Below are 25,435 nucleotides of genomic sequence, written 5' to 3'. Positions count from 1 at the left end.
AAATGCTTATTTTGGAATATTTTGAGAGCACCTTTCAAATATTACTTAGCTTTGCCTTAACTATTAATAAATATCTTTTGTTTATATTTCTATTTGTGATGCCAGTCATTAATGTAACATACCATCGCGAAAAAGGGTTAGAAATGTGAAATTCCTAGGTGATGCACTTTCTTTGAACATTGCGTGTATTCTCTGGTCGATTTGCCTGATTTGCTGGCAAATTACGCAATTACAGACATAGTTTACTGACTCCTCACAGCCTTACATTTTTGGCTTTGAACACAAAACAAGATACAATCGGCAGTTACCTGTTTACTCATATGGATAAGGGAACTTTCAAGGTGGCAATGCAACCATCCACCTCGCCAATGTAAGAGGGACTTAAGGAAAACACAGAGCAAATCAAGCGTCTGTTCTGGCCAGTTCGATCGCGGATCTCAATCTCATTGAGCATCTGTGGGATAAACTAGAAAACCATGTTCGTGCCCAGTCCTCTGCCTACGTCACTCCAGGATTTGAAGACAATTTGTTACATGGATGGTCCAGAATTCGTCTTTTCGACACAGATTAGGCCCAACTGCTCTCCAACATGGTATTAGGTCATGGTTCTAATAAAGTGGTCAGGCAATGTGCAACGGGGCCAGGAGGTATCCTGGCCCCGTTGTACATGATGTTCTGACATAACTCTTCAATCATGGAGAATTTGTTATTGGTATAGGATTGTTTTTCACCATTGGTTACACAAGTATTTCTCTAATGATCCTCTCAATGAAAATAATGAAAGATGCACTTTGTAAGTACTTGTGCAACCCTCGCAATTAGCACAGTTGCCACGATCACTAATTCCTCCATGCCATGTATAAAATGTTTTCCTAGAGTTGAACTTTTAGATTAATCCAATTATGCTCTACTTGGACAGTGCTACAAAAGACTTAACTAAAGTAATTATTTAAGACAAGACGCAGTCCTTAAGCTTTCTTTTCTTTTATTTATCGGACTCTTTATACACTCAATCTCGTCTCAGTTTCACCTGCAGCCAGAACCACTTAGCACCGTGGGCTCAGCCATTTTTGTGAGCCCTAATCCTGATGCATTTACTCAAGTACTCGCCGGTTCTTTCAATAAAACAGCTTCATGTGTGTAAGGATTATCCACGAAGGCAAAGATTTACTCCGTGGCCTTCTTTCGCCCCCTTCCCTCACACCCCAACGCACAAACAAACTCCACGTTCGCATGCTGCAGGAGGTGGTGTGTCGAAGAGAGCAACTCCAGCTGATACTCACTCAAACAAGAGACCTGCTGGAGATTTGTAACACCTTCCGTTTGCCGGTTCTAATTGCCATGACTTCCTTATTACAGTAGTTCTTAATGTTTTCTTAACCGATTACCTCGTACTTATCGATTAATGTGACAGGTCGCTGTTAACTGTCTCTCTGGTGGGTTCTAATGCTGCAAACACACTTCTCACATTGGCTACGAATCTATAGTGTTCCTTCTACCTTTAATCCAAACATAAACAAATTTGCGTCATCAGAGCTCTGTTTGCTTAGCAAGCGACCAAAGAGAGCTTTACCAATGACGTAATTTGTTTACATTAGGATTAAAGTTCGAGTGAACGCAGTGTAACAGCGCATACGCGGAAATGGATGCAAAGGACTGTTCGAATTTTGTAGGTAATACCTGACTTGACTTCGTAAATGGTTAACCTTTCACGACTAATTTCATATCGTGGAATATGCACTCATGTTACTCATGCACAAGTAGCCTTTCACTCTGATGGGCTTTCTGTTTTCTGGATGAAAAACCCAAGTTTCCAGAAAAAATAACCTACCTTCTTTCTCCCGGAAACTCATTGTTATTATTATCTTTATTTCTCCTAGAGACACCCAAAGATAGCCATTGATTAGAGGTTGTAGATAACGCATCCTACATGGTGATTCAAAAAGTCTACATAACATAGTCTCCATTCAGCATTCAGATTTGTGTCAAAGAACTAGGTCCTACAATTTTGTTTCCCCATATCCTGCACCTTGTATCTTTGAGGGACTCCAGTGGGGGTTGGTATCACTCCATTAATGGTGATTAACTCACCATTAACGTAAAAATTGGCTTCATCAGTAAGCAAGACCCCAGAGGAGAAGTTTGCATCACCGTCCAATTTATTTAATTCCATTCGCAGAATTCCACCCACCTATCCGGGTCTTGTTCTGCTGCAACATTTGCATTTTGTATGGATGCCATTTGTGCTTTTTCATGACGCGGACGATACTCAACTGGCTGACACTGCTTTCTGTAGACCATGTGTTTCTTTGGGACTCCTTACAAACACTGCCAGCATCCTGTCGGTTGTGTCTTCATTGGTGGATGTTCGTGGACGACCACTTCTCCGTTGGTCAGTAACACTTCCAGTCTATGATCTTCTCAGTAAGTTTGGCAACAGTCGTGTGTGGTGTGCTTGCCATGTCTCCTGTTAAATTCCATTGCAAGCATGCGACTGCTTCCTGATCAGTCCATATGAATGATTTTTAAACGCTCTTCTTCAGACAAAGGCATTTTAGAAGGGTACCAAAAACAGAAAAAAAGAAACATTATTCCTTCCCTATTTATGGAGACTTTTGAATCATCCTGTATTATGCAACAGAAAATAATATTATGTACAATTTTAACATTATAGGTAACGCTCGTTATCAAATTATACAATTATATATTATTATCAGAATTATAGGATATATGTGATAACTTGTAATCTCCTTAAGACTTACCTTACTTAAATATTTTTTTAGCATTAGTAGAGGCATATGATGCAAGAAAGCAAGCTTATATAGCATCAGCCAAAAAAAAAAAAGAAAAAACACCATAATTCACCCATCCACTCGATCCAAATGTTTGTCAAGTTCTGCCTTGAATCTATTTAAGATATCAACTTCTACAACGACAGATGGAAGTTTGTTCCAGCAATCAACCACCCGCTGGCTAAAAGCAAATTTCCGCACATCTATTCTACATCTGTCTTTCCTCAATTTGAATTTATGTCCGCTCAAGCGATTAGTCTGGGCAAAAGGAAGGATCCCATGAGCATTGAGCTTGCTCAAACCATTCAAGGCCTAATACACCTCAATCAGATCACCTCACAGGTGCCTAGTCTCCATTCGCTGCAGTTTGCAGACCTTAACCTTTCTTCGTAAGAGTAACCCTTTGTTCCATTCACTAATCTTGTTGGCCTTCTCTGTACTAATTTCAGCAGCTTTATATCCTTCCTAAAATGAGGCCTCCAGACCTGTACGCAGTGTTCAAGGTGTGGCCTGACCATTGCCTTATACTCACACTGTTGTGCAAAACTTAAGGAACAACACTATTTCTAAAGGTTACAACCACAAAATCTTTACTTAAGGTACTCTTAACTGATGAGAGTAGATTCAGTCTCAGCAGCGATTTTGGACGTTAGCTAATCTGGCAAGAGGTTGGCACACGGTATCACCCCGCAAACATCATCGAAAGGGATCGATATGGCGGTCGAGGTGTTCTCGTCTGGGGAGGCGTTATCTTGGATGGACGTACACAACTCCAGATACTGGAATGCGGTATTGTAGCCGGTGCACGCTACTGAGTTAATTTTTCCCCATGTGCGTCTGTTCCGAGGTGCCATTGGCCCCGAGTTCGTGTTTATGGATGATAACACCACACCCCATCGCACTGCAGCTGTTGATATGCTTTTCGAAAGTGAGGACATTGTTCGTATGGATTGGCCTGCCCGTTCCCCGCCGATCTAAATCCCATCGAACATATATGGGACGCTCTGGGGAGACGCCTAGCGGCACGTCCACACCCACCAGAAAATGTTCACCAGCTGAAGATGGTGCTGACGGAGGAATGGACGATGTTACCGCAAGAACTTATCAACAACATTGTGCTAATTATGGACAGGCTGTACAAAGCCTGCATCGACATTAGGGGTGGCCATATCTCCTACTGAGGACCACCTCTTCCCGTTTTTCCATCTTTGGCAGTGATGCATCTGTATCATGGCAGCCAGTGCTACGTTGACATTTTTGAATAAAGTCCCTCTGTACCGTTTTGTTTGGGTTGTTGTGTCGGTGTTGTTTCCTTCATCATTTCTGTACCTCACGAGGTTCCTTTGGTATGCTATTCACTCATCATTGACACTCCTATGAGAAGCTACAGATGAAAATCTTGACTGTTCCTTAAATTTTGGACATTAGTGTACATGGGGATAATCACCTCCTTCTCCGTGCTAGTAAAGTTCCTGTATATCATTGACAAGACTCCATGAGCTACTTTTGCAGCATGTCTGCACTGTTCAGAAAACTTCATATCTGACTGCTCAGCTACCCCCGTCCTTTCTTTCCATTCTCTGCCACCTCAATGTAGTACCACATAATTGATACGTTACTCTGGGGTAACTGCTGGGGTATATATGCAGTACTTAACATTTTTCAATGATAAACATCAGTTGCCACTTCTCAGCCCATCTACTCAACTTTTCTAGATCCTGTTGCAGTAGCGTACTGTCATTAGTTTCATTAACAACCCTGTCAACCTTCGTACCGTCTGCAAACGTAGACATCAAGCCTGACATACCTTCATCAATATCATTAATAAATATAGGAAACAAGAATGTACCCAACACCGTACCCTTGGGGACTCCACTAATAATAACATTAGTCCACGAATAGCGGTGTCCATTGATTACCACTCTCTGTCTTCTCCCCCTCAACCACCCCTTTATCTATAGCAGCAATTTGCCTCCAATGCCACACTGCTCCAATTTGTGCAGCAGTCTTCCATGTGCAACAGTATCAAAAGCAATCCTAAGATACAAATATATGATATTAAAATTATTCTTTGCATCCAGTTCCTTTGTGACCACGTCACAGTATCCAATCAAATTGGTCAGACAAGACTTCCCCTTAAGAAACCAATGCTATGTCCGAGCTATAACTGAATTCTTGTCTAGATGATCCTGCAGTGCTTCTTTAACCAGTGCCTCCATTAATTTCCCCAGACCTGTTGTTAAACTAACAGGTCTGTAATTACTTATGCCACCCTTTGATCCTCCTTTGTGAATTGGAGTCACATTTGCACATTTCCAGTCCATGGGTACCTCCCCTGAGTCCAAGGAAGCTCTTATAATTATAGCTAAGGGTTTGCTTGCCGCGTCCTTTAATATAACTGGATAGATCCCGTCCAACCCAGGTGCCTTTCGTGTGTTTATCTTCAACAATTTCTGCTCCACTTTGTTCTCAGTTATTACGAAATCATTCAGTTCACTGCCAGAGTTTAATACACCTCTGGCAATCCCCTCCTTGAATAACTCCTGATATAAACTAGTAAAACTTAATGCTGCTGCATTTAAAGCATAACATCACCATATTTATATTAGCGTTGATATTCAGAGCAGAACAGCATGCGGAATACAGTACAATGCAGAATAAAACAGAAAAAATTCATTTTTACTGTTTTCAACAGTCGGTTTCTTCTGTGGAAGTACAGTGGAGAAGATAAGAGGTATCCAGGTGAATTTTTCTAGATGAAGCTAGGATTCCTGCTGCCCTCCAGCTACTGGAAGTTAAGGATGCTGCTTATGTTTTCTTCTATCTGTATCTGCTGGATAGCAGCTTTCAAGAAGTTCTTTTCTGTATGATTTGGTTGTGCAAAGTTTTTCAGGATTGATATTTAGTTTATTAAATATATATTGCTGGAAAGAATCTTGCTAGACTGTTCAACTGTGTAAATGCGGCCCTCAGTTGGGGGTTCCTTATCTGCCACTCGTCTTTGTTTTTCTCCGGGTGTTACTATACAGTCTCGGTCTTTCGATGAATCCAGCCGTCCCTTTAAGATCTGAGCAAGTGTCATTAACCCCTTGTAGTGATCATTTGTGTCCAGGGTCTGACCCCTAAATTGGAGTATAGTATAGCTGTTGATATGGTAAAAGGCTTAGCTGTAATTCTGTTTAGCCATCTCAAGAGCCAGTATTCTGTTCCTAGAAAAGCCTTCATACTGCTTTCAAGAGCTGATGAACAGATTTGTGATGCATATAAAGGAATTTAAGTGCAGTTGTTGCGAATCCCAGGGTTTCCCCCATTGGCGCTTTTACACTTCTTGTGGTTAGGCTTGCGCCAAGTCCAGTCATGTGCTTATAGTATTTTGTGTGTAAATTTTGTGCTCTGTTCTAGTGTTATTTTGTGTGACCTGGCAACTTACCAAAAATCCCATCCTGGTATCATGATCAGCAAAGAAAGAAAACTCGTTATGCATTCCAGTCTTCTTCGAAGAAAGAGTCCAAAGATCATGGACCAAATTTCATCACATCACACTCCATTAATAGGGAAAGATTCAGTATTAAAATATGTACACTGTGTACAATCAATAGCAAGTCCAAGTTAGCTTCAACAGTTCATCAGACAATACAAGTCCAAAAGGAAAATCCACAGGAGTAGCTTTCCCAATGATCAAATAGAAGGATCTTCAGAGGCAGTAGAAATCCGAAAGAACTTGTAATATATAACAAAACATTGTTACCATCTAATAGAAGTAATCACTGTGAGGGTCCTAGTTAAAGTAAATTTTCAGTACACTAATCCTGAGGTACAAAGAGTCACAAGAACAACAGTCTATCTTGAGTTAACTGATCGAAGTTCATCTCTCCTTTTGAAGACACAAGTAGCAAATGTATTAAGAGCATTAAATGCAACCTGATATTGAACAAATAAGGATTTATTTTCACTTGTGAAGAGTCCTGCAATCAGTTGGAGCTCTTGTCTATGGTCCAAATAGTACTGACAATCAAGTAAGATATCATCCACGCTTCAGCCCCACACAGACAAAGTGCAGAAGGAGGCAGTCCGAATTTATAGAGGAACAGGAATAACACATCTATTTCCTCTTACACGAACAAACTGAAATGGAGAAGATCATGGAGAAGAAGAAAAGCAAATCGTATAACGTATCACCTTGAAGAACACCAGCAGAAATGGTTCAGGAAAATATCTTCCTAGATCAAAGGATGAATTTTTCTGCTGAAAATGGAATGTTGAAAGAACGCTAATAGATGATTCCTAGTGGAATGATCCTCAAGTAAGAGCATAACAATTTTAGAGTTAGAAAAATGTAATCAAAAACAAAATTAAACATGAGTACGAATTAGTAAAACTCTTTTTGATATTATTAAAAGCGGTTGCTGGTATATGAGCAATGATATACACTGAGTTGGCTTTGCATTAGTAACACCTACTTAATACGTCATGGAGCTATCTTTTACCAATGATACAGCTCGTCATGTCTTGGAATGGACTCCAAAATGATGGATAACACTGCCACAGGGTGTCCTGTGGCAGTGTTATCCATCCATTGTCAAGTGGATGGTCGTAGCATCGAATCTTTTTTCCGTTAAGTCCGAAACACACCTAATTGGACTGAGATCGGTTGAGTTTTGTGGCCATAGAAGGACGGCGAATTGATTGTCATGTTCCTTAAAGCAGTTAGCAATCTGCCAGGCCTTCTGGCATGGCGAATTGTCTTATTATTAGACGCCAAAATTTTCTGGATACACTGTCATCATGAAGGGTTGTACTTGGACCAGGTTGTACTTGGTGAGCAACGATAAAAAGGTAAGCGTTCCCATCGAGCTGTTGATTAATGGTGATCAGAGAACCCAATGCATACCACGGAAACACTCCCCACCACCGCCTGCAGCCTGCTACGGGCTCGATCACGCCTGGCTGTCCCACGTGTAACTTTTGGCTGGTTGTTCAACCGCTGTTCAGCTAGTCACGGTAGATTCGTGATTCCGCAGAACGGAAGCACTTAACCACATTGGCTGTGTTTAAAATTTGCAGATCTAAATTTAACTACACTCAATCCGAAATGCAAACTCTAAGAATCAAAATCTCTCCACGTCTGATCCCACAGATGAGACATTCTGACCAGATGTTCCTAAAACTGCTCTGCCTTCATCACCGGCCACAACCAGAACTGAATGAACGCCCAGCTGGACATCCTCCTCGTTGGAATGATGGCAGTGATCTGAAACCACCATCATACTCACTTCTTCCAGCTAACAAGGGGATCTCCTGGTTGGATTTGAAGTCCCTTTGGACAGTCAACATCTGCTCTTCTGCTCCACTCTGATCAATCCATCAGACAAATCATCAGTGAATCAACCCTTCCATAGTCAAATTCAACCCAGATGACTCCTCGCAGCAGGCAGAACTTCTACTCTCGCTTTTGTACTTTCTCTTTCCTTTCCCTCCCCATGCCCTTCTCTAGGAACATTCCAATCTTGCACCAAGCATTTTTCTCCCCCTCTGTTTTTGCCTTGGAGGTGCCTTCCACTGCCTCAACATGCCTTCCCTGCCTTCTTTTGTGCAAAATGCTCCTTTCTCTGGCTCCCTTCACCCTCTACTGTCCGTGGTCCAGTTCCTCGTGCTGTGGACAGATGCTGGGAGGTCCTTTCCTGGTGATCGTGCCTCCCGGTATCTAAGTGACCAGTCGGACAACACGAAGAACACACTGCTCACATAACCCACACCGATTGACTTTGCACAGTTCTGTATCATACCAGAGTATTTAATGGGATTTGTGGGCAACCACAGGAACTGCCTAACAGACACACTTTTCTACAGACACTCTGAAACTGATTGCCACGTGTGTAAACTACAATCTTTTATCAGCCCTTCCCGACTTTAAGCCTTCTCCATCTTCGCAGACCAGTTCATTCCTACGCAAGGGGGGGGGCACTGTTAATGCACCCCTGACTACTAAACAGGGCCGTCCCTGTTTAGTAGCAAGGGGTGGGAAAATAATTTAGAAACCTTCAAATAGGATCGCATTGTTTTCCCAAACCCTCCAGCACCTTTGTCTCTGATCTCCATACTGATCACGTGATCAGTATGTCTGATCTTCGTACTGATCACGTGATAACGTCTGACTGAATCAGATGATCACGTGATAACGTCTGACTGAATCAGATGATCACGTGATTTCACGTTCTTCTTCCACTTTTAACGTTTGTCGCTGTCTTCTTCTTCTACTTGCGTCTTCATCAAACCCATTTTCCAGTTGTCAACTGCGTTCGCATTCCTGAATTGCCAAACAAACAACTTTCTCTTCGCATCCTCGCGGCCCTGTTTGTTGTTGTTGTTGTTGTTGTTGTCTGTGGTCGATGTTAAATGTCACACGAATGTCACCAGCCCGAGCTACCCGCTTATTATACTCCGATCGAGCTGACGGTGGGAGCGTGTCTACAACAAAAGAAACAAATCATCTTTAACAAGAGAAGGGGAAGCTAAAAGGCGAAGCTCCTCGTGCACTTTGGCAACACCGCACTTAGTGAACGGTAAATGGCATCGTCGAGTGCAGCAGATTGACACGTGTTCGGATTTACTGCGCTCCACCCGCAGTTCCGTCTACAAATAACAGAAGATGCGCGCCTGCCGATCTCGAAAACTCCCGCTAATAGACAATGCAGAAACCCGTTTAAAACTCCTCTATTGGGCTGCTCCTCACACGCGGTCTTTTCTAGTTGAGTTCCAAAGCTGGTTTTCCTATTTAGTCTCAGTCTCCAAAACTGGTTATTTCAGTTTCATTAGTGGATGACATCACGGGATTCGAACCAGAGCTTTTTCCACCCGTGTCATCTTGCTACCACTGTGCTACCACGCAGACTATATGAGCAGTCAGAGTTAGAGAACAAAATACACCGCCCTACCATTAATATCGGAACACCTGCCTTTAGACAAAAAAGAGCTTTTTATTGTGTCATTTAATATTTTGTGCAGCAACCTTCCCGGCTTACTCTCAATCAGCTTTTTATAAATTTCAGGTGATATGTTCCTCCACTCGGCCTTTGCACGTACCAGACCATCCAATATATCCCAAAGATGCTCGATAGCGATCAGAACAGCACTCTGGGCTGGCCAATCCAACTTTTCCACACCCATGTCCTCAAACCATTCTGTTACGACCCGAGCAGTATGGCATGGCACGTTCAAGTATGTACCTTCCCCGAAGTATTGCCATAATGTTGGAATTGCATAATTGTCCAGTCCAGGCTGTCCTGGTAGCCCCATACCATCACACTGCCTCCACCAACATTGTTGGGAGGATACAATCAGGAAGGAACTGATCCGCTGGCATTCGCCACACCCAGGAACAGCACGCTTCGGTCGGTTCCTCACGGCCAACTGTGAATACGTTGGAGTGTACAAATGCACCGCACACTCAGACCTATGGGTTTCCACAGCAGACGACCCAAGAGACGCCCTCTCCTCCCCACTGATCATCTTCGACAGCAATGCTGTGGTGTCAACAACACGCTGGTTAGACACTGGAGGGCTCGAAACGAGTGTGATGGTTGGATGAGTCTAAATACTTGGTGCAACACGCGGATGAACTCGTCTTCGTGTGTGGCGCAAGCAACTCGAGTTCATGGACCCATCGTGTATGGTGCTCACTGTTCAGGCAGATGGCAGTGGTTGCTTAATATGGGCGTGTTTTTTCGGCAAGAACTAGGATCCCCTGGTGCGTATAGACCAACTTTTCACTGGTGACTTCTACCGGCAGCTCTTGGACCATGCATCCTGCCAGGTTGCATTTTTCTGGACAGAAACGGAATCTTCCAAGATGATAATGCGTCTTATCATCTGGCCGAACCCTGAGCGAGTGAGTCGAGGAACACAGTAAAGATATCATCCATGTTGATTGATGTGCAAATTCGCCTGACTTCAATCCAATTGAACATCTGGTGATGTTTTGGAATGGGAAATGAGACGTATGAACACGCAACCGTCATCTGTTCTGATACTGTGGAAATCCTTGCCAGCAGCATGGCTGCAGATCCCTACAGACGCCTTCAGACATCTAGTGGAATCAATGCCTAGGCGAATAGCGGCTGTTATCCGTGAGAACGGTGGCCCAACACGGTGGGTGGTCATAATTCAGTGATAACTCATTGTAGATATAAATGGAATTCTGGAGAATAAACACGGCCTAGTTAAGGGAATATCATATGTACTAACCTGGTCAGCCATTTTGAGACAGTTACTCATGAGGTAAAGGGAAATTTTCACCTTTAAAAATGATTTAAAAAAAGAGCTGAACTGGTAGTCGCTTTGAAGACCAAATGGTGGAAATTCTCTCGGTCTGGAACGATTGCCAGCGAAGGTGGAACAGAGACGCTTAACTTTCACTGTGAAGATGCTCAGGGGAACGATCTCTGCCCACAATATCTAGAACGTGATCCGGTGGAGAGTTCCTCCTCCTGCATTGAGAGCAAAGCCACAGTTGTGCTCGACTCATGGGAGACGGCATCTATTTGAAAGGTTCTTTACCGCAGAAATGTTGACGATTAGACAATCGCTGGACGTGGATCTGAACCGGCTTGCCTGCGACAAGCAGTACAGGAGAAGAATCCTAATGAAAGCACGTGATTGTCTCCCCACCCAGTAGGGTGATGGATCTGAACGGTAAGAATCTATCTGTAAGTGCGGCCATTGATCATTATTGCGACCCACACGACAACATCGCCTCTACCATAATGTCTTTCTAAGATCTTTGAGGAATCGTACCACCACATTCCTCGTTGTCTCCAGATGAAAATAACGTTTGGAATCTGTTTGTACGCTAAAACGGGTCTCCTATTTTATTGTGAACAGTGTCGCGAAGACACTGTTCACAATAAAACATTCAGGAAAAACAATTTGTTGTTAATTTTGTTGAGCAGAGTAGCTTGCTGTACTGGAAAGGGTGTTATTGTGTTGGAATATGGAGTGGTCCCATTTCCATAGAGTTAACACGGTAAGGGCATTGGGTAATTATGATAAATGATAAATGGTTAATCCTCAGATTGGGTTGGTGTAAGAAGTGGGGTTCCCGAAGAATCAGCACCACTGTTGGATCGAAGGATCAGTACCCGAAGGACCACTGTTTTTTTTTGATTTTCATAAATGACATCGATGAAGGGATAGAGGGTGTGATTTCTAAATTTGCGGTTGATAGATGAAAGATTGGTAGAGTAGTTAATGATTGCCGTTTTCTGGAGAATGGCCTAGATAGACTTCAGGGATGGTCAGAAAAATGGCAACTATGCTTTAATCCAGCAAAGTGTAAGGTATTGCACCTGGGGAACAGTAACCCCAGAATAACATACATTTGGTGGAGTTGAACAAAAGTCTAGTAGAGGAAGGGACTTGGATATTACGATACAGTGAGATATGAAGTTCTCCGGGCATTGTAGACGGGTTGCAAGGAAGGCCCATGGTGTCCTATCGATGATTTATCGAACATTTGCTAGTAAAGATAAGGACGTTATAGTCCCATTGTATAAGGCTTTTGTTAGACCACACTTGGAATACTGTGTTCAAGTAAGGAAACCGCACCTAAAGAAAGACATTGTGCTTTTAGAAAGGGTGCAAAGACGGGTAACTCGCCTGGTGAGATGGAAAAAAGGGCGTCCTTATGAGGAAAGACTTCGAATATGTGAGTTGCAGAGCTTGGAAATTAGGCGCCTTAGAGGAGACTTGATTGAGGTATTTAAGGCTCTGAGAGGCATCAGTAAAATGAATGAGGACGAAATTTTCACGGTAATAAATGATTCTAGAACTAGGGGCCATAATTTCAAGTTACGGAGATGGGGAGATGTTTAGGTTGGATTGTAGGAAGTTTTATTTTTTTAGCCAGCGAGTTATAAATTGCTGGAATAAGTTACCTACATGGGTGGTGGAGGCTGACAGTTTGGGGAAATTCAAAGGGCAGCTGGAGGAGGGAGAAGGGAGATGCATAGGTTGTCTATATCCTTTTCTCTTATTAATTATTAATATTCTTTAGTTTCTTCTTATTATTATCATTTTATTTATTTATTTATTTTTGGCTGGTGCAGCATAAGCCATAGGCTTCCTTGCACCATGTGGCCATTGCTAATATTAATACCAATTATCATAGATGCACGATGTTGATGGTTGGGTTTTCTACTTAATTTATATTAGGTAGTGATGGACAGTAAGTCCAGTTGGTCTTTCAGTGTCTTCCTAAAGTTGCAAAAACAGAATGTAAAGTTGGCGTGGGTATTTAGCATTCGTGGTAATTTCATCCAGTGGTAATTCTTCCTTCTCAAGAAGACTGCGCCCTCTTAAGAAAGCTTTGTCTCTTGAAAAACTTTTTATGTTACTAATGAAAACAGTAAGGGTGCCACAAACTCTTTTCATTTAGCGTCGCCAGATGAACTGTAGCTTTATTTACGTCCTTCGCAGCTGTTTCTACACGGATTCTGCGAAGCCCAACTTTTCTAAGTGAATTACTGAAAAGGGTCTTGGCAAATTGAACGCAGCTTTCATTTCGCACTTTCGAAATCAGAAATTTTTTATTAGATTTTTACCTCCACCTACATTCCTTTGCGACACGGCGAGTTTATTAAAAAACCACAACTGCTGCTCACAAACAACAACTTCTCGGTAACGTTTTTTCAATAACTCAAGCGAAGGTAATAAAGTTCGTTGTGAAACTGCGATCTAAAACGAATATAAAAGCGGGTTCGAAACATTGTCGAGATTGTGTACACACCCAGACTTGTTTAGTATCTTATGTAAGACGATAGGCCAACGTCAGTTGAACTCTGCTTTAGTACACTGCTGCAATCAGAAATCCTGCCCAGTGCCCATCTACACCACGAGGAAGTGGGCCAAAAGTACGCTTGTACCATAGCCAACCTCGACATCATCACGTACTAAATGTCTAAAGAGAGTTTGGAACCATTATGTCTTTATCCACTTCTGCCCAAAATACACTGAGTGAATAGAAAATATTGGGACACCTACCTAGTTACGGGTAGGCCTACCTTTCGCCCTGGATAGGGGCAGTCACAGAGCGAGGCATTGAATCTACTAGTTCATGAAATAGTTCCACAGGTATTTATATCCATGCTTGCTGCACCGTTGTCCATAATTCCATAGCATTCCTGGATGAAGGATCAAAAGCTCGAACTGACCTTTCCACAGCATCCTAAAGATGCTCCACTGGGTTCATGTCCGTTGAACGGGGAGGCCGTTCCATGGTGGTAAAATCTGTGAAATGCTCTTCGAATCATGTTGTAGTCACCACGGCATTGTGAGGAGGCGCATTGTCCTGCTGGAAGAGTCCATTGCCCTGTGGGTGCACGATGACCATGAAAAGATGCAGTGGTCTGCAAAGATGGACACCTAACCAGAACCGTTCAGAAATGCGTCTAGACGTACCAGAGGTCCCAACGTGTGCTAATTCAACAGGCCCCAGACCATTACCGACCTTCCACCTGCGTGAACAGTTCCTTGTTGACATGACGGATGCACATCTTCGTGCGGTTTCCACCAGATACACTCTCCCGTCCACTCGCAATAACTGGAAACGGGACTCTTCGGACCATGAGACCCGTCTCCAATCATCCAAGGTCCAGGGCCGAGGTTCTTTCGCCCAGTTGCGGCGTAGAGTTCTGTGTCGTGGCGTTAGCTATGGGTCTCTGTTGGGTCCCATAACCTGTTACGGCTGATGATCGCCTGATGGTCTTGGTGGAGACGTTTCTGGCACCTTCCTTGTTGAAGTGGGCGGTGATTTGTGCCACTGTCGCTCTCTGGTTTGCTGAAACAATGCGAGACAGACGTCGACGGCCACGTTCATCCATCACCTTTCTCCACCCACAACGCTGTCCACGATAAGATGTTATTCCGGAAATGGTGTATTTCCGATACACTCTTGATACTGTCGGATGGGGATAGTGCAATTTCTGTACCACCTCCGCGATAGAGTGACCCATATGTCGGGCGGGCACCCGCTATCATCCTTCTTTAAAATTCGGTTAATTCACGACGTTTATCCATACTGACATCGAATTACCGTCTACATGAATGCATGTATCTATATACCTGCCAAGCTTACAAGGCTTCGTGGTACCAGAGACATTGGTATCCATTGGATGGAGAGGTTATATAATGACTACATATCTATTAAGACTATTTATATTAATCCCATAATTACAAGAAAGCGCCACACGCGGATGATTTGTTGAAACCAGCAATGGCGCAGACACATGGGGGTTGCTCTATAAAATCTCTAGGGATAAAATACACACAGTGGATACTCTTGGAATAATTTAAACTCAAGTTGGTGAATCAATAGGATGGGTAGATTTTATAGATGCAGTTCTTAATTGAATTTACTTTATCTGATATTCAAACGGGACAGCATTACCATAAAGAGTTTTCTTACGTTCATGGAGAACCTTTGGTCCATTCACTTCTTTTGTAAATAATTTGATGATGGATAAATTCTCGAATTTTGTGACATCTACAAATTTCCCACGGCTCCTAAATTTCGTTTCAGTTACTGTTTTGGTGATGGCATTATTTAGAAGTCAAGCAGCAGAGAGAATTCAGGGATTCATTTGTTTATTTTAACTTTTCTAACAATGACTGGAAATCCTCAGAAGGATTGTTTTTGAGGAGTTTCAGAAGTAATACATGTCTGTCTAGAAATTGCGTTCAAAATGATGTTTTGATAGATTGAATGTTGCAGACAATGAGCAACTACAACATCCGACTGCAAAATTAGGGCACATTAGCCAAATTTAACATCAAAACTCCTATGTACAAGCAGTTCGGAGAAGAGAAAATAAATCCTGGAAGATGATGCTACTGTACAATTAAGTCATCTTGTTCAAGACAAAGTAGAATTAATGGATCTTGTATGATAAGATCAATATGAAGTTTAGGAGGGTAAACGCTGAAGTCCTTAATGACTCTGTGGGAAGTAGACGCAGCAATTTCTGTCAGAAACGAAACAAAAACAGTCGTTCTTCAACGTGATAGTGATCGGAAAGGAGCTGTCTGTGGGCTGTGATGGGTCTTTATCCAATGGGGTGCGCTCCGAGGCTTTCACTGTTGGAAACAGCAACACTGGAGCACACACAGAGAGACAGCCCATCTTTCTGTGACGTCAGTGACTTTTGATGCTTACAGATCACCTCTTTAACGGTGGCCGCTCTGCTCAGTAGGAGATCAATCAATTACAGGAGCAGACGCGCATCGTATCTGACGTCTCTGTGGGTGCCTTTTCTGGATGTGCTTTCTTACAACTGCAAGTGGCCTGTCTGCGGAGAGGAAGTAAAGAACACGTCAACGTCTCGTCGGACTCAGACTTCATCCTTGGACAGAAATAAATTTGGTGTTCATTAATCACGAGTCCAATGAAACACGATTTCAGAGGAAATTTTGTGACCAATAATTTTACAGGTTTTGTGGAAACAACAGGAAGTGTAATTAGCATTACTCTGTCCTTTTATTGATTACTAAATTGCGTGCTACTCTTCCCATACTGATCATTCAAAGTAAGAGAATGTCAATCTGCACAATGCGAATTCAAGCCCGGTTGAATGAGAGCTGTCACGAATTTCAGCGGCTTTGTTTCCTAAAGACAAAGCTCTTTGGGATTTGTCACAATACTTTAAGAGAGCTGGAGCTGCAAATAAACTGCACTCTAGAAGTCCTCGACCTTCCACAGGAGATACGAATGCATCTGGTTTAGTAACATGTGACCAGCTAGCATCCACTTAATCAAAACCTTGTTAAATTTTTGCAACAGGGCCAAATTTAAGGGCAAGCCAAGTATACCATAACCAGGGGCCTCACTATACAAGGGACCCTCCAGTTTTGCTTTGTGATGACAAAAATGTATCGTTGCATATTTTGGGGCCATTTTGAATGCTTTGTTTTAGAGCCACATTTCTAATTCTGTGCTTCAAACTAAGACCACGAGGCACCAGTGTATTCCATCTGCAATTGCGCGTACTCCACACCCGATCCCCATGTTTGCTGGTTGAAAAAGCAGTTCTAGGATAAAAAGGAGTCAACGTCATCCATGATCGGCTAACTGGGCTAGTGTGCAAAGCCCATAAAAGTTATTTCCATCTATGGGAAAGAATTCTGGTCGCTCACAACAAACCAACTTTTCCTCTTCCTCATTTACCCATTCACCTTTCTTATTTGAGTTGAATTTCATAAAAAACACCAGTTATTATTCCCAATTTCTTTCTTTGCTTCCAACCCCGATACTTCAAACTAGTGGTTTTTGAAGTCGGTTGTTTATTAAAGTAAACCTCGGACTTTCAACCAACTGAAAGATAACATCAGCAGATAGCAGAAAAACACTGAAAAGAGCACGTCACTGTAATCTCCTTTTCTCCTTAAAGATCAACAAATATCAATTCTTCGCTGCTTTTGATCTGAAGTTCATTGGTAAAACAGCCCTCGTGGGTAGCACAGTTGTTAGAATCGCCATCCTCCCCACTTCGGGTGGAAAAGACCCGAGTTCGAGTCCCTTCGATGACTGGAAGAATTTTTAAGGGCCATTTTCACAATGTGGCTGAGTTAGTCGGTTTCGGGAGAGGGTAGCATGGTTTTTCTCTCAGAAAGTCGGGTTTTTCCTCCAGAAAACAGAAAATCGACCTCAGAACACAGACAGTATTCACGGAGCAATATGGCCTTAGTTGATGATTCTCCTAAAATCCAACTACATCAAATACATTGGTAAACGTATTACCAGTTCATTAGGTCAGCTACCAGGGCGAGTTGCATCATGGTCCTACGTACTTTTACGTGCGAACAGTGGACTCACTCATGGAACTCGGTTCAGAATCGGTTGTAGAAAGGAAGAAGAGTAGGCTGGAGGCTACCAAATCGCAATATGATCATAATCTGATCTTCTTCTTCTTTCTTGGTAGTCAGGGATTTGAACCATTTAGGTCTGTGACCCGTTACAAATCGAAGCGCAGCTAAAGTTTAAATTTAGCTCGAAACAGGATAAGATGTGTTAACCAGCGTTGTGTTATTTTTAGAGTTTGTAACGAATCTCTTGACTCTGGGTGACACACGGAACCCTTGTTTTTAAACAGCACGCCAAAGGCTAGAGGACCCTACCACTAATAGTATGCAAGTAACGTATTCCATGTCGTGACTTTCATGATCCCGGCTAAAGTGTTATTGGAGTGTACCCTTACAAACTCTAATAAAACTTAAATGGATTTTTCGTGTTCGTTCAGGAAGTATAATTCTTGTCAACCTGTCAGCCCTCTAGTGCTCGGCCTGGTCAAAAATAGCTGTGCCTTGACCTTTTTAGAAGGATTTCGTCCAAATGTCACTTCCTCTGCATTATTATGGGAAGAATGGAAGAGAAATAGAACTGTGGGAGCTACAATTAGCCTGTGGGAAACGTCTCTAAATTGCTGGATATCAAAAGGTTTTTTGTTGATTTTAATGTTGGATGATGTCATGGCGTGCAAAACCTGCAGCTACAGCACTAAGATTTGTAGCGATTTAATCTATGATAAGGATATTAATCACTGAAAATAGACTCAAAACGTATCTTAGGTTAGACCTGTTTATATACGCTTGAGTTCAGTTTATTGAAGTATTAATAATGTTCAATATGAATTCCATTCACCTGAATTCCATTAATGTAAAGTCTTGAACTAAGAATTATCGATCAACTGAATAGCCAAAATATGGTGTTACGTTTCTGCAACACATGCAGAATTCTGTCATCAGGGAAAATAGATTTTTACCTAATAATCATTGCATTGATTTTCATACTTAACATACAGTGCCTTACCATTAATATTCGGACACCTGCATATGTACAAATAACCTTTTAATGAAGTGTGCTGAAATCTTTAAAACTTTCTGCCATTCGACCTTCAAAGCTGCGACTGTTCAGCTCTTTTTTTGAGTAGTCTCTCCTCACACGCACTCGACGATCCAATTCATCCCAGAGGTTCTCTATAGGATTGAGGTGAGGGTTCTGGATGAGTAGTCCAACCAAAGCAACATGATATTGAGCGTTATTCTACTGATACAGATACGGGCCTTTCCCGACGTGCTGTCACAACATTATATACAACGTTTAGACAGACCTCAGTATTCATGGTTTTATTGCCCAAAACAACCAATGGTCCCAGGCGAAATCATGAAAACAGTCTAGACTATTATGCTGTCAAACTTCATTATCGGGACGATACAGCCCGACAAGTAGTTTTTTCTGGGCATCCGCCACACCCAAGCGCTTTAGTTAGACTGGTAAACTCTGTGACTCGTAATTCCAAAGCACAGCTTTCCATTGGTCTGTAGTGCAAAAGCAGCAGGCTTTATATGAAACTAGATAGCGTTCGGCATTAATCGGGGTGTGGACGACTGCACAACCGTGGTAATCCGTATCATGCAGAGCCATGTGCGCTGTATTGGTATGTGTCCCAATCATCTCACTGTGGGTCTGTGTGCTGCGACAACATCCACTTGCCTTTCGAACAACGTCATATCTAAATGGTTCGAGGAATATTTCCAAGATTTCGAACATCTATCCTGGTCACCTGATTCTCCAGATCTGAATCTGAGAATGTCTGGGATATGTTGGAAAGGGCTGTTTGGCTTCGCAGTATTCAACCGACCACAATACAGCAACTGACAAATATCCTGATGGAAGAATGGTCAGTTCGAGCTAGTCTCCCTCAGATACCTAATGGAATTCATGCCATGACATGTATGGGGCTGTAATTCGGGCAAAAGATGGCCCTACTAGATAGTGAATAAAGGTTTCTTATTTTTTGGCCAGCGAGTGTAATTACCATGCAGAGGATTTTCAAAGAAATATTACTTGCACTTTTGGAAGTTTTCCGTAGACATCTGATCTACTGGATACATGGGAGGGGATTAAAATTCTGAGTTTCCTTGTGTAGATCAAGATGGTTTACACCACGAATCTTCATAATCTGTACACAAAGAGGTAAAAAATTTGTTGACAAACCGGTTTTTCTGTGTCTTTTCATTCTTATAAGAAGACATCAAAGTAGTAGGATTTTTAGGAGGATCAGCCAATTACGACAAATCAGACACGTGTATTGAAAAAGTAATGAAGGGACCATTCGTGGGGGGAAGGATACCCCGTAAAGGTTGGCAGGAAGTAATACGCTGAGAGCAGTAATACGCACTGGATTTTGTTTCAATTACCGAAGAACCTCGGCTGAATGATAAAACGGACGTTGCCATGGGGACAAACGAAATACTCCGCAAGTGGTCCTCGTTCCTTCTTGTTCACAGCTGGACGAACACGCTTTCAGGTAATCCAAACCTCATTTCATGCAGGAAAAGGTGGTTATTTGATATGATTAACCTCCGCCCAAGAAACTGGTAAAGAATTAGGTGAACTCTCGCCACGCTTTTACGATCTCACACACAAGCGAGCTCGTGTTTCTAATAAGAATGGTCACAAACGAAAACAGCACCGGGAACTTACATGGACTCGGTTTTCTAGCGGACCCTGTAACTCAGAGAAACGCAGGGGCAGTTTTGTACATGGAGAGTAGAGCAAACTTTTTTTTTTTTTTTCTGGAAATGAACTTTAAGGAGCTTCAGTGGAGTAGATTCTTTGGGGTGAAAAGGTATATGCTGGGATGAGTACACAAATTAGGTGTAATCATCAACGATTCATATGGAAACCATATGAATCGTTGAACATAAATGTTTATGTACCGTGCGCATGAACCCTCACCATAATAAACAAGGAGTCTTGTCAAATAAAACAAACTCCATGTTGGTGAAAATGTCTAGAAACAAACTTAAAGTAAACTGAAGACTTGGCTAATGGAATGAACTGAAGGTAACAACCAGAAGCATACTGGAGTGGGAGTTAGCACCCATCAGAGCAGAAGCCAAAAAACATCCATGATCTTGGCTTCTGCTTTTGATTTTGCACGGTAGTACGGTGGATATAATTGCTCACCTTCCCATACTTCCATGATAGAAGCTACGTACTTCAAGTGTCTATGCTATTCTGGGACTTCTAATTACTTTTGTTGACAAACCGGTTTTTCTGAGACTTTTCATTCTTATAAGAAGACATCATAGTAGTAGGATTTATTAGGACCATGAGACCGGCCAACTCAGCCACGTTGTGAAAAAGGACCATAAAAATTCCTCCCCTCATCGACGGGACTCGAACTCAGGTACTTTCCACTCGGTGTGGAGAGTGGAGCGATTCTACTAAATGTGCTACCCATGAGGTAATCGGTTATTCCGAGACATTGTCCTCGGAATTACAGATGGTTGGGAATCTAGTGACATGGTAGATGACGATCTGAAGAAACATTGCGACTAATGGCACAAAATTAGTGATGGCCTTTATGATATTTATACTGAAGCATAGTTTCATGAGCGGTAGGTATGGCTATGGATCCATTATTGTAATTTTTTCCCTGGGGGGCACTTCCATGGTTTTTTTGTCTCATAATCTACACTAAGTCCCCTGGTGTGGATGAGCACTCAGAAGCAGCTTTCCAAGAGATTGCAATAACAACCCGTTTTGTAGTTTATGTATCAATGCTGATTTGAACAAATGTTCCAGGTGTCGCCCTTACAATAACACATATCCACATGATTTATTTTAAAAAGTGGCCGAGTTAGTCGGTATAAGGCACAGATTTTATGGTCTCATCTCCCAAAGAGACAATTTTTTGGCCAAGCAGTGCGAGTCAATCGGCCAAAGAATATACGAAAGTATAAACACAATATGGTGACCCCCTACAACCTTAGCTGCGTTGGTGCTTAACACAGTTTCGTTGGCATTAAAGTGAAAAATATAGCTGAAAGGTAGTGAAGCGTCTGAAGAAAGGAGCATGTAGAGAAATCGCATTCTACACGTGGGATGTTGTCCAGCGCTTATCGGAACAGGAAACATCAAAACCGGAAAAGAGTAAGTCACGTGGCACCAAGAGGTTATTGGCTTTCTGGTGTTCCTTCCATAACTTTCTTATAAAAGTAACACCAAATCTTCTGCGTCATTCGCCTTTGGCTCTACTTTGTAAAGAGTGCAATATGTGGAGATAAGGCACGTGTGCTAAATCCCATTGGCCTTTAAACTCGAAAGATATAAACATAGTCCCCGAATTGACAGTGGAAACTCTGAGTAAAGTTTATTCAAAGTTTGAAGAGCTCTTAAATACCGTCTCTGGAGAATAAGAGAGCTTCCTGCCGATATCTGACACGCTCGGTAGAGTAATAGAAGGTGATGGCTAGGAAAACTTGGCTTATTCCCATAAAATTTGGTTTGATGGGACTTGGCCAAACTTTGATGAATTGAAAACACGAGAAAATGAAACCAAATTACTCAATCTTAAGATCACTTCCAGTAATAATAAATGTATTCACAGCGTACTGAGTTCATCTGAAAGTGAGACCCTCGTGGGTAGGTAGCACAGTTGATAGGATCGCCGTCTTCCCCACACCGGGTGGAAAAGACTTGATTTCGAATCCCGTTGATGATTAGAAGAATTTTTATGGATCTTTTTCGTAATGAGTTATTCGGTTTGAGGCGAGGGTTGCATTGTTTTTTCTCCCGGAAACTCGTCCAGCAAACAGAAAATCGAGCATAGATCACATGCAATTTACAGACAATATACATGGAGCAATATGGCCTTAGTCGCTGATGCTCCTAAAACTCAACAACAAGCTGAAAGTGATGCAGTTCCAGAAAACATGACGTCGACAGATTCAGATAATCTCCAAAAAATGAAACCTGAAGTCCCAACCCATGGCTTCAGCCTGCAATATAAATAATATCGAATTGAAGTGGATAAATGGACGAAGAAACATAATAATTGCCAACGAGCTTTGAGCTAATCATATTACTAGTGCACGAAGGTAATTGATTAATTAGTTTTAACTTCAGTTCTGGTGCTTACAATAGCGAACCAGTTAATCCGCACTTCCAGCATGTCCTCAGCTGACCAATGAGCCAATGGCATTTCCGATGAAATCATAATAAACAAGGATTATGTCGGTGGCTTTATTTCTCACTGTGCAATCCCTTAGGGGATTTCTACTGTATGTGGGCTGTTTACATACAGCAGATGTTCTGGAAATGTAATTAAGAAGGAAATTCAGAATCTTGCTTTGGGCTACTATCGATAAGAAACAACTCCATTGCAAGGTTAGTAATGGGTTAAGTCCCACTATAGAACATTGCAGTCACACACACCCCCGTTGGGTTTTCGATTAAGACACTCAGAGGTTCTCGAAATATGTCGTCGTTTATATCTCGCGGTGGGGGTGACTACAATCAAGTACAATTGAAATAAAATAATGGATTCGTGAGAGTAGAAATATTGGTGTTAAGAGAAAATCAGAATACTACAAACAGGTGTTGAACACTTGTGCCTAGAAGATCATTTGCATCTCTAAAACGCCATCACTAGGAGAAAATTACTCACCCTATTCCTTGCTGCCACAGCCACCGGATTTCTTCGAAGCGCGAGTTCTCATTACGTCATGTGTTTCGAGCGGAGTTCACTTCGATCGATGAAATGTGGGCGGCATGCAGAAGTAAAACGGGCGAAAGAAAGGAAAGATGATGTACGAAATACTAAAAATAAATCAGTTCTCATAACTCATTTTCTTAGAATAAATATAAAGGAAGCGTTAAATTAACAGGAGATTGAATTAATTTTAAGAGAGGTGTTATCATTTCTTCTCCCCATGCCTCCTCAATGAGTTTTTCTGTACAAACACTACATCAGCAAAATACAAAATAATAATAATGTTGTGGAAAACGTCCATAAAACCTGAGTTCGAGTCCTGTTGATGACCTGAGGAATTTTTATTGGCTTTTCACAACGTGGCCGAGTTAATCGGTCTAAGATAATTTGGGTTTTTCGTTTAGCAAACAGAAAATCGATCACAAACCATACAAAACTTACAGACAATATATACGAAGCAATATGGCCTTAGATGCTGATGCTCCTAAAACCCAATTCAACTAACCCACATGGAGAATTGTCCTGCTGTTACAGGTATAGGCCTGTAACAGCAGGACAATTCTCCATGTGGGTTAGTTGTCCTGCTGTTACAGGTATAGGCCTTCCACAACGTAAGTAAAGTACCGTTGTCCACGACGTCTACATAGACTCAGTATTCATGGTTTTGCCCCCCCCCCCCCAATGGTCCTAGTTCAAACGATGGAAACAGTCCTGGATCATCACATTGCTTCTCTTCATTATCGGAACGATACAGTCCGACAGTTATCTTTTCTCGGGCATGCTCCACATCCAAGCACGACCGTCAGATTGTAGTCAGATACCATGACTCGTCACTCCAAAGAACAGCTTTCTATTTGTCTACGGTCCATGAAAGACGGGCCTCACACCAACCTAGATGGCGTCTGCCATTAATAATGGTGATTAGCAGCTTGTGAATGGCTGCACGACCATTATGCAGCATCCTGTTCACTGTATTAGGGCTCTGTGGGTGTAATGCGACAGCATCGATCTGTATTTGTAGCAGACGATTCTTTGCAGGGCTCTCCTCTCATGTTCCCTCAGTTCCGCAGTTTTCCTTGTCGCTCGTGACCGTTTGGTTTGAAAGTGCACCAATCCGCTTTCATTTGGAGATTACATCATATCACATCACATTATCAACCATCGACCTTCATTTTTTCTATCCCACTGGACTTTTGTATATCATGTATACTAACGTACCAAAGAAATAATGCAGGAACATTTTGACAGGCATGAAATTTTACTGCAATCACAGCATGGATTTGTTAAGGGGGGGCGGTATTGTGTAACCAATCTGATAGGCTACTATAATGCAGTTACCAAGGAATTGGATGCAAAATAATTTTGACATCATATACTTGGATTTCAGGAAGGCTTTTGCCACTGCTGCACATAAAAGACTGCTGTAGAAACTGGAGCAATGTGGCATTAAGAACAAGTTGGTACTATGGATAAAGGGGTGGTTAAGTGGAAGAAGACAGAAAGTGGTTATCAATGGACACTGGTCTTTGTAGAGTAATGTTATTAGTGGAGTTCCCCACAGTTCAATACTGGGTCCATTGTTGTTGTCAATATTTATCAATGATATTGATGAAGGTATATCAGGTATATCAGATAATGCAAAGGTTGGAAGGGTGGTTAACGATGGTCATCAGGGTGAGCTATTGAAACAAGATCTGGGAAAATTGGAATGATGGGCTGAGAAATGGCAGTTGAAGTTTTACATTGACAAATGCCACGTACTACATACGGGTTGCAGTAACTTATCAACAGTGTGGTATTGCACTGAGGGTAATGGAGAATTAAAAAAAAAAAAACTGGGAGTAATTTTGCAGTCAGATATGGAATTCTCTGAGCAGTGCAGACATGCTGTATGGACAGCTCACTGGGTTTGGCAATGACATACAGAAACGTTGCTAGCAGGAATAAGGAGGTGAGTACCCCTTTGTATAAGGCCATGGTTAGGGCGAATCTTGCTTGAGTACTGTATACGGGTCTGGGGGACAAAAGGGTGTTCTTTTGTCCCCCAGACCCGTATTCAAGTTATTCTCTTGAATAACTAAAAAGGCTTCAGTT

At 42.1% G+C, this 25,435-nt stretch overlaps 1 protein-coding gene across 1 annotated transcript in view; it reads right to left on the bottom strand.

The window, feature by feature from the left end:
- The window catches only part of LOC150087653 (uncharacterized), a 354,571-nt gene extending 331,245 nt beyond the window's left edge, over positions 1–23,326 (bottom strand). The window contains exon 1 of the mRNA XM_090369903.1: positions 23,297–23,326. The gene's annotated coding sequence lies outside the window, so the exon portion shown is untranslated. The remainder of the gene's footprint in view (positions 1–23,296) is intronic.
- Positions 23,327–25,435: the final 2,109 nt, after the last annotated feature.

This window comes from Mastigoproctus giganteus, chromosome 3 (assembly GCF_048544385.1).
Source record: "Mastigoproctus giganteus isolate SK-2022 chromosome 3, ASM4854438v1, whole genome shotgun sequence".
Classification (NCBI taxonomy): domain Eukaryota; kingdom Metazoa; phylum Arthropoda; class Arachnida; order Uropygi; family Thelyphonidae; genus Mastigoproctus; species Mastigoproctus giganteus.
This window is presented reverse-complemented; position numbering and strand designations above follow the sequence as displayed.